We start from the raw sequence: 13735 nt of genomic DNA, 5'->3' as shown, positions 1-13735 counted from the left end.
TCTGCTTGTGCGCAATGCGTATTTCTTCAAATTACTGGGTCAGAGTCATGTTTATGATATTTCCTCATAAAAAGCAATGTGTACAGCCTAAAGTGATGAGCAAATAATTTTCAGCGCAGGGGGAAATAATATCAAATTATTACCCCAGAATGTAGAAAGAAGTACCTGTCAAATATTCGTTAACTTGGAAAAAGAGAGAGAGAAACCAAGAAATAGATTCTCAAGTGTAGAACAAACTGATGGTTACTGCAGGGGAGGTGTGTGTGGGGGGGGGTGAGCTAGGTGACGGGGATTTGAGTCCATTTGTAATGGACTCAATCTCTACAGTACAATATAGAGATTCAGTGTTGAATCTCTACATTGTACTAAGATTGCACTGTATGTTAACTAACTGAAATTCAATAAGAACTTTAAAAAATATTAACTTAGTAAGAAAATGTGCATCTACCCTATGTTTGCCATATATGGGTATAATAGGTTTGCTTATAACATTCTGAAATAGAAGGGAGGTGATTTTAAAATGTAATACAAAATGTCTATCATTTTTTAAAAGATTTTATTTATTTGACAGAGAGAGAGTCCAAGCAGGAGGAGTGGGAGAGGGAGAAACAGGCTCCCCGCTGAGTAAGGAGCCCAGTGTGGGACTCGATCCCAGGACTCTGGGATCGTGACCTGAGCCGAAGGCTGATGCTTAACCAACTGAGCCACCCAGGCGCCCCCCAAATGTCCATCATTTAAGGGTTTAAAAGGTGTGTCTCAATTCTGTCCACTAAACGCCAGCAGTATTTTAATACACACAGTGTCCAAACAAATATATGTTACCTGCAATAGACATATACCTCCACTAAAAAAAAAAAAAAAAAAAAAAAAAAAATCCAAACAAACCACACACAAAAAACAAACAAATGCCTTTGTAGGAATGGGGTGGGAGGAACTGGTGCTGGGTTAGAGGTCATGGGCTCTCTACCAGGCTGTGTGGGTTCTGCCGGGGGGGGGGGAGTATAGTGGTGTTTGCCCACAGCTGGTGGAATATGCAGATCAGAGGAGACCCAGCAATGGGCTCCTTTGCAAAGTGCAAAAACCTGCCAAATGCAAAATGTCCTACTCTCGTGTGAAAACCAGGGTGCTTTACTCTGGTGTGCCAGAGTAAAAATTGTAAAATTTTACAATTGTAAAATTTGTAAATGCTCTAAAATTGTAAATGCTGATTTCAAAATTTGTATTCCGTAGCTCACTACTTGAAGAATTTTGCAGGTTTTTCGTAATGTAAACCATACCATTCCTCAATCAATGTGTTTTTGTGAACTTAATATATTTGGTTTTCCTAAAATGAGGTTGCTTTACTGGACATCTATTACGGTTTCATGTTTGTTCATCTAATTGATTCCAATCATTCTGTACTCAAAGTTCCCCCAAAGTGTGCTGTTCGGTAGTGAACTTTTCATTTCCAAGACTAGTCACAGAGAGCAAAGGCAGTGCTGCCACCAATAGGAGCCCCAGTATCTCCACTGAAACTCAGTGCTCCAGGTTCCCTACTTAGAACTGTTGTTAAAGAAACTAAAGCATGGTATGGGCCATGGTATGGGCCACAGGGAAGAAATGGGAAGAGCTCCTTAGCTGCATGAATCTTAAATTTAAAACTGAAAATCCCATCTTGTAACAGCAACAGTGACAACAAAAGGCATTGCAGAAAAATAGACTCAAAGGCAAAGGTTTTGGAGCAGGGTGCAGTACGGACCTCCTTGATAGTGATCGAGCTCTATTCAGCACTTAATAAGGAGTCCCCATGAAAACATTCTTCCTTGTCTACATGACTCACAGACAAAGAATAAAAGCCAAAGAAAATATTAGCATGCATTTAATAAGGAATGTGGTTGGCATAATGTGTTTTCACGACTGCACTTTTGTATGAATATAGCTGTGTAATTTACGCTCCACTTGCTGCAAACTTAGGCTTTTATTGCAAAAATAAAGGTTCAAGCTATACAAGCATTATTTAAGGGACCAGAAAAAGTGAAATAGTAACATTTAAAAAGTATGCAAGATGATTTTTCTTAAAACCTAAGTGTTCATTTAGTTATAATTTGTAATTATTAACTTATTTATATTACAATAATATTTTATTATAGGATATAATTATTTATTTTATTTATATTGATTTATATTATAAACTTGTGTATTAAAATTTGGACACAATTGAAAGTGAGGTGTATAGATCCATATAAGGCTTTTCTAATTCTTACATTCAAAGGGTCTCACGGTCCTTGATCTAGAAACATCTTTGTGAGCATTGTGGGAAATTAGAAAATCTTCTTTCTGTAGTCACAACCATGAGAAGAAAATTGTGGGTTGCCACTAAGCCCCAGCTCCTCCCATCCATTTTTAAACTACTCAACCCTTCTCATTTTAAACAGCTCGAAATTACAAAAGACCGAATTCCTCATTCAGTTTCACCCACACAATTCCCGTTGCCTTTTTTTGCGAATTGTATCAAACACATCTGAAGCTACATTTATCCAAAATGAATATAGTATTTGTTTATTTGACTTCCAACTTATATTTGTTTGGTGTTAAGGAAATTTCTTAGAATTTTCATGAAAATCATCAGAGGTCTTAGAAAATCTATTTTAGTCCGTGTGTGTTTAATTCTTGACTTTCAACCACCTATTAAGCACTTACGGTATGGTGGCCCCTGTCTCAGGTAGCAAGTGTGGGAAAATGAACAGAATATAGTCTTCTCAATTCTAAAGCTAAGAATTAATAAAGGAATAATTTTTTAAGTCTAACCAATGTATATATTTATTTGCAGATACTCCATTTGAATTCAAATAAAATAAATATGAGATGATAAAATTGCAATTGTTGGTGAAATTTCACAGCTGATAATTTCCTACCTAGTTTCATCCACTTCTGAAGTACTCCGTCTTGGTATCAGCATTTCCGTGTAAATAATGTTGCTTTTTCCTTCTATCAAATGACGTATTAGACTACACTATTATGAGTGTGTAATTCTTTAAAAATAAAGATGACTTATTTAACACTCCTTAAAAGGGCAGAGAGCACAGATGGGTTCCAAATTCTTCCACCCCCACTTCTTCTTTCCTAGCAACCTCTCTAGCCACAGCAGACAGCTGTAGGATGTTGGTGATTCAAGCTGTGGCCCCGCTTCTTTGCCTCCAGACTTACCACGTGCCAATCCATTCTCTATACACTCGATCATTTTATGTCTACTTAAAACCCTTCAGCGTTGTTTGAAAACCATCAGTTTAAAATCCAAGATTCTTGGAATGGCATTGGAGAAACTTCATGATCCGGCCCCATCTTAGGTGCAGCTCTGTCAACTGATTGCAGTCCCCAAAATATACCCTGCTCTCCTTCACCTCCTGACCTTTGTCTATTTTAACCCCTAGAATTCCTATCTTCCCTCTGTTCCCTTCCCCCATTAAACCTTTATGTGTCCTTCAGTGCTCAGCTTAGCCATCTTCTTCCCCAAAACCTTCCCTGACGAGCAAAGAGACCAAGTGACTGTCATAGAGTAGGTGCCTGTCAAAAATTGTCCTATAGAGGGGCACCTGGGGGGTTCAGTCGGTTAAGCATCTGCCTTCAGCTCAGGTCATGATCCCTGGGTCCTGGGTTGGAGCCCTGTATTTGGCTCCTTGCTCTGCAGGGAGCCTGCTTCTCCCTTTCCCTCTGCCTGCCACTCCCCCTGCTTGTGCTCTCTCTCTCTGTGTCAAATAAATAAATAAAATCTTTAAGAAAAAAATGTCCCATAGAACCTTGTTCTTACCCCATTCTTAGTGCCTATCACTTTTTAGTGATCACCTGTTTAATTACCTATTTCCCCAATTATAAAAACAGTCAGCTTTATTCACCTTTGAATCTTCAATCCATGACTTATAGTAGGTGCTCAATAAAAACACCCTGCAGCATTGAGAAGTAAATCTGCTCTTCCTAAAATGAAACCTATGAGTTTGCTCACCTTAATATGAGGTTCTAATCTGCCAAGCTAAGTACCCATGGATGATGAATAACTCACAGAAGATCCTCTTGCTATAAGTTATGCAAATGAGAATCTATATGAGAATAATGGTTCAAAACACATTCATTCGGCCGGCATTAAGAATTGACTTGCCTCTAAGCTGGTGCAACCACGCTGGAAAACAGCATGGATGTTCCTCAAAAAGTTGAAAATAGAGCGACCATATGACCCAGCAATCGTACTACTGGATATTTAACCTAAAGATACAAACATAGAGATCCGAAGGGGCATGTGCACCCGAATGTTTATAGCAGCAATGTCCACAATAGCCAAGCTATGGAAAGAATCTAGATGTCCATCAACAGATGAATGGATAAAGAAGATGTGGTATATATACACAATGGAATACTATGCAGCCATCAAAAGAAATGAACTCTTACCATTTGCAACGATGTGGTTGGAACTAGAGGGTATTATGCTTAGTGAAATAAGTCAATCGGAGAAAGACAACTATCATATGATCTCCCTGATATGAGGAATTTGAGAGGCAACATGGGGGGTTTGGGGGGTAGGGAAGGAAAAAATGAAACAAGATGGGATCAGGAGGGAGACAAACCATAAGAGACTCTTAATCTCATAAAGCAAACTGAGGGTTGCTGGGGGGAGGGGGAGGGAGAGGGTGGTGGGGTTATGGACATTGGGGAGGGTACGTGATATGGTGAGTGCTGTGAAGTGTGTAAGCCTGGCAATTCACAGACCTGTACGCCTGGAGCTAATAATACATTACATGTTTATAAAAAAATTTAAAAATTTTTTAAAAAAAGAATTGACTTGCACCTAGTTTTTAATTAAAAGGGATGGAGAGCTCAGTACAGATTGCAGAGTCAGTCATAAGCCACGTCTATTTGTCTCAAAGAGCCGCTCACTGAAGGTTGATTAACAGGCAACAATCAGTCTAATCACCTTCACACTTTGTCAAATGGCCAGCTGTCCTCCCCAGATGACACATTTGTCCCCTCCCAACTATAACGCATGCCTACACATGAGTATCCAGTATTAGACTCATGACTCACAGAGTAAAAGACAGATCAATACAAGGTGACTGAAGACCCACTCGGGAAAGTCAGCCTGGTCAACACCTATTCCCATGGCAGCCCCCGACACCGGATTTTCTTCATCACCCAGATACCTGCCTTTAGACCATGTAATCCCCCCCAGCACAGCAGTCTAGGAATTCATTCTCATTCTTGGCACTTCTGGGTTGTTGTGAGTTGTTGTTGTTGTTTTTCCCTCATATATGTATTGCTATTGCTTTTAGTTAGTGTAACTTCTTGAACTTTAAAAGGAAACCACATGCAGCGAATGTCAAGAATTACTTGGCACTGAAGATTACTAACCAGGTGGAGAAAGCCATTTCTGCTGCTGGTACCATGTCTCCTTTTCACTTGTGAAGGCAAATTCCTCTGGCGATCTAGGATTTTCACTTTATTTATTTATTTTTTTTAAAGATTTTATTTATTTATTTGACAGATGGAGATCACAAGCAGGCAGAGAGGCAGGCAGAGAGAGAGGAAGCAGGAGCGGAGAGCCCCATGTGGGGCTCGATCCCAGGACTCTGAGATCATGACCCGAGCCGAAGGCAGTGGCTTAACCCACTGAGCCACCCAGGCGCCCCGGATTTTCACTTTAAATGCTGAAAATGAAGCTGGGGGTGGGGGAGAGATGAAAATTAAAAAAAAAAAAAAAGTGTTAACAGTACACAAAATGTCATACTAAAGGTAATGCTTACCACTCGAATAAGCCGTATGGATATCTTGGTAACATCTTTTTTGTTCTTTTTGTTCTTTTTTGTCTAAGAAAAATGTCTATATAAAATAACTTTATCTTATTAGGTTACATGGTGTCACTGGTAAAAGCAATATATTGGAGTTTACTACAGGGTAGTCTTACTCTGCCAGCATCGGATTAACATTTTTTGACAGCTACTTCCCTTAGCTACAGGATGATAAATGGCATACATAAAAGTTGGCCTAAAGCATTGTAAGATTGTGTGACTTGTGATCGTCAAACAGTAATTAAATAACGGTTAGTCCTGTTCTGAGATTTAAGTGTGTTTTATAGTATTTGGTAGCTGCAGAGAAATAAAAGGTACTGAGCTCTGAGTCTTAGTCCGACATGGGTGCCTCTAGGTTTGTGGTTTGGGGGTAGGTCCCTTCATCATCCCTGTCTGTCTGCCTTCCTTTTCTCACTGGACAAGGCAGTGAAAATACAAAGACAATTTAGCCAAGGTCCTATGAGAAGTCTCTGATTCTCAGTTCTCTTCTCTATAAAATGGGGCTTCTTCATGAGGTTTAAGTGAAACAAAATATGTGGAAAGACTTTGTAAATGGTTCAGAGGCATGCAGGTATTAAGTGTTATTTATTTAATAACTAAAAATAATGATGAGAATGTTTAATGCATAGAGGATCTCATTAGAATATTTGTTTCACTTTTTAAAAGTTTTGCTACTTGGAAATAAATTCGAATTTATGAAAAACTTGCACAAATAAAAATAGTGCAGAGACCCCCGTCTGGCTCAGTCAGACGGGCGTGCAACTCTTGATCTCAGAGTTGTAAATTCAAGTCCCATGTTGGGTGTAGAGATTACTTAAAATAAAATTTTAAAAAATAGCACAAGGAATACCTATTTACCTTTTGTCCAGATCATCTACTTATATTATTTTACCCTACCTGCTCACTTTCTCTTTCACTCTATCTCTCTCTTTATATATTTTTCCCTGAACCATTTAGAGATAAGTTACATCCATCATGGCCCACCGCTCTTAAATAGGGGTATTTGCCTACAGAACCGTAGTATAGTTTTCAACTCTAGTAAACTTAGTGTTGACATAGTCCTTTCCCCTCATTTGCCAACCATATTCCAATTCTATTGACCAATAATGTTTTATGACATTGTTTTGTCTCCTCTAGTAGCATATGCAGCATAGATCAAAGATCACGTGTATTCATCCTTTAGCCTTCTTTAATCTGGAACATTTCTTTAATCTTTCTTTGTCTTCTATGTTGACAATTTTAAAATATAGTCCTCCTCTTAAAGAAAAATAGAACATTTCTCATTCTGCAGTTGTTTCCCTTTTTCAGTGATGATCACTTTACATTCATGCATTGAGGATATTCCTGCTGCTGGGAACCCAGAAGCCATCCCTGCATGTAAAGAGATCACATGCACACGGTGTCTGACTTGTTACAGGTGATAACGTAGTGTCAATCCCATGGTCATCCTCTCCTGCCCTATTTCTTCCCCCTCATTTTTCTACTTGATCCTTGGACTGTCACATCCAACTTACTCTCCCTTCCTGTTATCTGGGCAAAAAGGATGGTGGACAGAAGACCATATCTGTTTCCATCATTCCCAAAAGGGGGAGAGGAGGACCAGGAAGAGCTGCTGGTTATCATGCCCCACCAGAAGGCACCTTCAGGTTTTGCGTCTGGTTCTAAATCATCCTTGATTCTTCTACTGTATCCCCTATCCTTCCAAGCTCTTCAGCTTCTTCCTATGAAATGAAGGGTTCCCATCAGAGTTGCTCTTCCAAGTTTTCAGTGTGTTACCTTGAATCTCATTTCACTTGAACCTTCAACCAAATGCATTTTCAGCAGAACAGGTATCACCATTTTGCAGATAAGAAGACATAGGCTCAGACACATTAAGGGATTTTCCCCCGCAATCATGTGCTTGGAGGTTGAGAGGTTCAGGCTGAAATCCAAGGCTTCCCCACTGTATTTTTATGCCTTTTGATGTATTTTAATACAGCAAAATTACCGTAGGATCCTGTGCAATCCCCTCGCATGATGGCCCAAGGCACAGTACATGAGGGTTAATTTGCCTTTTCTTTTATGGAAAATGGTAGAGGGGTTTTTCGATGACATATTTAGGGCACATGGTGCTCAAACTCACTTAAACTTGAAATTTGGCAAAAATGAGAAATACACATGTAACGTACATTTAGCAAATTTGAAAGAAACTTATAGCTCCGAGAAATTTTCCAAGAGTGGTCATCAAAATTAATCTGAGATCTTAAGAGTAATAGTTTTAAATGAAGAACTCGTATTGCAAGGAAACTAATTTGCAAGTAAACACAATGGCAATATATATATATATATATATATATATACATATATATATATATCAAACAAGGTACAAGGAAGGAATCTAAGAGATCCTACCCAAAGTCTTTATTAATAGTATAAACAGGCTGATTAGAGAAAATGTAAAAATACATACAGTTTGAAAAGGGAGACATTAACCACCTGACAAATGTGGAAACCCAGAGAGATCGAATCTTGTCCTGTCCATGGCCACACTGGTTGGTTGTAACAGACCTGGGGTTGGACCTTCCATCTCCTGGCTGGTCGTCCAGTGCACTTGTCTACATCTTATGAATTTTTTAATGACCTATAAATTAAAAAAAAATTCCAATTCCTTCATACAGAACACAAGTATACACCACCCTACGTTACATAGAACCAAGATATACTTTTAGAAAAATTAAACATTAAATTGAAAAAATACTTTTTTTAAAAGAAAGAAAATTCATCATACGCAGCCTCTCCTGAGAAAAATGCAGGTGAGGTATGTTTAGCTTCAGGGAAGGAGGAGAGAATAAGGTGTCCTAGAGCTGTTTTGTTTCTCCAAGGAGGTCCTTAAACTGGCCATTCAGCTGAGACTTAGGGAATTTGTGATAATTGCATCCATTTCCAGTTAATGTTTGTTTATGCTGTCAGCTAAGAGTTGAGGTTCATTTTTTTGTATCTGGTTATCCGATTGTTCCAGCACCATTCACTTGGTGTTCTGACTTAGTAAGATACGAGATTGACTCCTGAGGAACTATACATCAAGACTAGACGTAGGTGACATATATATCATAGTGCAGAGGCAAACTCTCTTACTTTTTAAGTAGACTGCCCTAGGAAATAGGATTAATATTTTAAAAGTTTCCTCAGAGGTAACGAGAAACTTGTTTTCTCTCGAGAGGTAGGAAGATGAAAAGTAAGCTCCCATGTTACTGTACTTCATAAATGCTTTGCTTGGGAATTTTCTTAAATCACAAGTAGGAGTTAAAGAGAATAATATTTCAAGAAGCATAAGAGAAGCAGTTGTTAGAATTCATCAAACATTCTAGGTAGAAAATGCAGAGTGTGAAATCTGCCATTCCATAAACCAACTGGCCACAAATGGTTTATGAGTTGGGTTGTTCAAAAACTGTCCACTTGGTGGCACCATAGCGCTGCGACAGGACTGGGCCGGTTGCTTTGGGTAAAGGTTCAGTTAAAGGATCGACTTCTTAATGTAGGGTTTCATGATTCTTAAACATGTGGTCATACCACAATACGTGCCAACCACAGACAATTGCCCTAGTCATTTGCACAAGGGAAAAAAAAGAAAAAAAAAAGCATTGTAGGTTGTTCAAGCCAAGACAGAAGAGGCAGGATTTAAGAGACTTGTAGAGCAGGTTGAACTAGTGGATGGATGAAAGCCAACCCAACCTGTCTTTTATTCACATTCTTCGACAGAAATGGCTCTGCTGAGTTTTTTTCTTTCCCTTATAACTTGATTCTGAACAGAAAAAGTGACACTAATGACATCAGCCCAAATGAAAGCTGCATTATAAATATTTATTGAGCACCTGCTGTGCCTTCATTCTTTGGCACCATAAGTCACACAGTATAAGGCTAAACACACTTCTTACCCTTGATGCCCTCACAAACTATATGCATGAAACTGTAATTGCAGAATTGTGTGCTGAAGAGAGCCAACTGGAAGCCATAATTAGGAAAGCCTTCCCGAGCAGGTGGGACTTTAGCTGGTCTTAAAGAACAGTTTCATTGTGGCACACAGCCTGTTGCTACACAGCTGGGTGGAAACAGTGCAGGAGGGAGCAGGGCTCCCATGGGCAGTCTTTCTAGTGGCTGGGTAGGGAAGAGAGAGGTCAGAAACTTCAGCTCTGCAACAGTCAGTTAGAGAAGCAGCCATCCCAGCTATTTCCCTGCCTCTCCATCCAACTGATCCATTACTGAAAGGATCCATTGACTCTTTCACCCATTTTTTAAATTATATAGACATTTTTCTTCCAGATGTTGGGGTAAACACAATCTATTGATTTATTTCATTTCTATTTTATTTACTTGAGGTAGAAATCCAAACACCAAATGTGTGGGATGTCTATGAAATAATTTGGTAAGTAACAAACCTAGAGACTAAAGTCTATACTTCTTAGAAGAGCGTTGCCAACATTGAACAGCTTGCCCTCAATCCATAGTGAAATATGCAGGGGTGAAGTGATCAGAAGCTGGGGGTAGAACTTAACATATTTCAGCAAAGAAAAAAACAATACATATGGCAGTGCTGTGTAATTTTTTTTAAGATTTTATTTATTTATTTGAGAGAAAGAGAGTGTGAGAGAGAGCATAATAGGGGAGAGGGTCAGAGAGAGAAGCTGACTCCCTGCCGAGCAGGGAGCCAGAGATGGAACTCGATCCTGAGACTCCAGGATCATGACCCAAGCCGAAGGCAGTTGCCCAAAAACTGAGCCACCCAGGCATCCAGTGTTGTGTAATTTTGATAATTCTTGATTCTGGGTGATGGGTACATTGGGATTTATTGTGCTATTCTATTTTGTGGGTATGTGAAATATTTCCTATAATACCTTTTTTCCTTAAAGATAGTTTAAGGATATAAACTATCCTTAGTTTATAGTTTGAAAAGATAATTCTGGGAATGGGCAAGACTGAGCCGGGAGTTGAAGGATGTAGATCCAGGTGAGGGGGAAGAGAATGAGAAAATGGAGCAGAAGTTGGCAGGGAGACCTCCAGCTGGGAAAAGCACTAGTCACCATTTATTCCACCCAGGGCATGATGGAAATGATGTCTCTCTTCCCGGGGAGATTTCCCAGTTAAAAAAGAACGTTTAGGAAATGGAATGCTGTTTCTTGCTTCAACCCACTTGCCCACATGTGACAAGTGGGAGTTAAAGAGGTGATCAGTTGAATGTGGGCTTTCAGGGACTAGGTACTGGGAAGATAATTGCACCTGTTAAGCAAGGAATGTGTATGCACTGAACTATTAAAGTACTTTTATACAAATTCTCTCATACATAGATAAGAAGCCATTCTGTTCTCTGTTCTCCAGAGCTTCTCTGGCATTCTCCTCTCTCATCTGCAGGCTAAAGAGAAAGAGGCTAGCGAACCAAGAAACATTGAAAAAAGGCAAAGATTTTTAAACAAGCCTTTGTGTTCAAAGGAAAGAGCACAGGAGGACTGAAAGGTGAGAAAACTTAGCTTAGAATTCTGGTTCTCCCACTTTGGAATTACAGGACTAAGGAGAGCCATTTACCTTTTCGAAAACTCAGTTTATGCCTCTATGACACAGAGAGGCTAATAACTTCACAAGTCAGCTTGTAAGGAACAGACAGTATAATGAAGTGACTTTTGAAGAGTTTACTTGTGGCCATTATTTGCAAACACTCTCTCCTCTGCCTTCCCCTGTATTCACCGCACAGGTCTTCAAGTCCGCAGCAGATACGGAAAAATACACAAGATTACAAATTATAGGCTCAGTGGAGACTCAACCGGGTATGAGATGAAAGCCATCTGGGACTGACAGGAAAAGTGGAATCTGTTTAATCTCCCCCAAGAAGAAAACAAGCTATAAGAGCAAGCAAGAGAGTTAAAGAGGGAGTAAGGGAAGTGTGGGGGGCAGCCTTCAAACGGAGAACCATACAGGGGCACCTGGTGGCTCAGTCAGTTAAGGGTCTGCCTTTGGCTCAGGTCATGATCTTGGGGTCTAGAATCGAGTCCTGCATCAGGCTCTTGACACAGCACGGAGCCTGCTGCTCCCCCTGCTTATGTGTTTTCTTGATCTCTGTCTGTCTCTCTCTCTCTCTCTCTCTCTGACAAATAAATAAATAAAAAGACAGAGAGAGAGAGAGAGAATGGCACAAGGAAAAGCACTTCTCACTCCCAGCAATTCTTTCCCTGTGGAGGGAGTGTTTTTCTAAAGTGACAATCCTAGCCTGTTTTTTCTTTGCCTTCTCACTTTACTCCCTGTGGAAGTGGAGGAGGGCATTGGGTTGGTGAGTGTGGAATGAGACACAGGACAAACAGAAGCCAGCTCTTTGCTCATCCTTCCTCTCCCGGCATCTGCCTGCCTGTCTCAATTCTCAACTGCCTTCTCACTGAGAGCGCTGCTGTGGTACATGGCAAAAGGGGCTTTCTCATACTGAAATCCAGCATTAGATGGAATTATCCACATATTCCATTGATGCTAGAAAATTGCCAGCCTACCCCACATTGGGCAAGTCCCCACTTACAGCTAAGGTTATCGGAGGACCCACCCAAGCCGCCATGAAATATGTTAAGAGACAGATGGCGTCATGTATTGCATGTTTGTGTCCACTCCTACCCCCACTGTTATACTGAAATTCTAACCCCCAACGTGAGGCTATTAGGAGGGGGGCCATCGGGAAGTAATTAGGTCATGAGGGCGGAGCCCTCATGAATAGGATTAGTGTCCTCAGAAAGGGACCCAGAGCCTCTCACTGTGTTCTTGCCCTGTGAGGACATGATGAGAAGCTGACCGTCTCAAAACCAGGAAGTGGTTCCTCGCCAGACACCAGATGGGCCGGCACTTTGATCTCGTACTTTCCAGCTTCCAGAACCGGGACAAACACATTTCTGTCGGTTACGTCTAAGGTACTTTGTTATAGCAGTCCAAGCTAACTAAAACAGAGTGATCTTTAAAAAACACATCAGTTGTCATTCCTCTGCTTAAAACCTCCATGGCTTCCCACTTCTCCTGGAATAACAGACAAACTTTTTGCTGCGGTCTCCTAGGCCCTACGGGATCTCTCTGCCTCTGCTACCGTCCTGTCTCATCTAGGAGACTGTCCCCCCACCATGCTGGCCCTTTAACAGGTTCCTAAAAAGTGAAGACATTTGTACTCCTCTTCTCTTTGCCCAGAACTTCCATCCTAGACCTTCACAGGACCACCTTCTGGTGCTGTAAACCTCCACTCCAGTATCACCTGCTCGGAAAGTCGTTACCTAATCACCTGTGTAACTTCCGAGTGCAGTTGGTTTGTTCCCCAACATCCGTAATAAGGAATTATTACTTCAGATAGCTGTGTACCTACTTGATTATTTGTTTTCTTCCTGCTTTATTGAGATGAAATCGACAGGATACATTGTGTAAGTTTAAGGCATACAGTATGTTTACTTAATACACTTATATGTTGTGGAAGGATTACCAAGGTAAGGTTAGTAAACACTTCCATCACCTGATATAATTATCATTTCCTTTTGCCGTTAAAACACTGCAGATCTATTCCTCTAGCAGCTACCCAGTGTCTAGTACAGTACTGTTGACTAAAATCACCACCCTCTACATTAGTTTCCAGAATGTAATCATCTTATAACTCTAAGTCTGTACCCTTTGACCAACGTCTTCTCATTTCCTCCTGCACTCCCCAACCCTATTTTCATCGTTCTATTCTCTGTTTCTATGAATTTGGCTTTTTTAGATTCTACATGTAAGTGACAGATTGTTATAGATTATTTGTTTTCCTCTCACTTATCTCACTGAGCATAATGTCCCCAAGATCCATTCATATTGCTGCAAGTGGCTGGGTTTCCTTCTTTCTCATGGCTCAATAATATTCCATTGTGTGTATATGTTATACATGTATACATATGTGTGTATAT

General features: G+C 40.2%; 1 long non-coding RNA gene across 1 annotated transcript in view; it reads right to left on the bottom strand.

Moving 5' to 3' along the window:
- Positions 1–8203: 8203 nt before the first annotated feature.
- Positions 8204–13735, bottom strand: part of LOC101674855 — a 56098-nt gene continuing 50566 nt past the window's right edge. The window contains exon 3 of the long non-coding RNA XR_001181696.2: positions 8204–8433. This is a non-coding gene — a long non-coding RNA (uncharacterized LOC101674855). The remainder of the gene's footprint in view (positions 8434–13735) is intronic.

The sequence above is a fragment of the Mustela putorius genome, unplaced genomic scaffold, assembly GCF_011764305.1.
Source record: "Mustela putorius furo isolate JIRA1106 unplaced genomic scaffold, ASM1176430v1.1 tig00537227_pilon_pilon_pilon, whole genome shotgun sequence".
Classification (NCBI taxonomy): Eukaryota; Metazoa; Chordata; class Mammalia; order Carnivora; family Mustelidae; genus Mustela; species Mustela putorius.
This window is presented reverse-complemented; position numbering and strand designations above follow the sequence as displayed.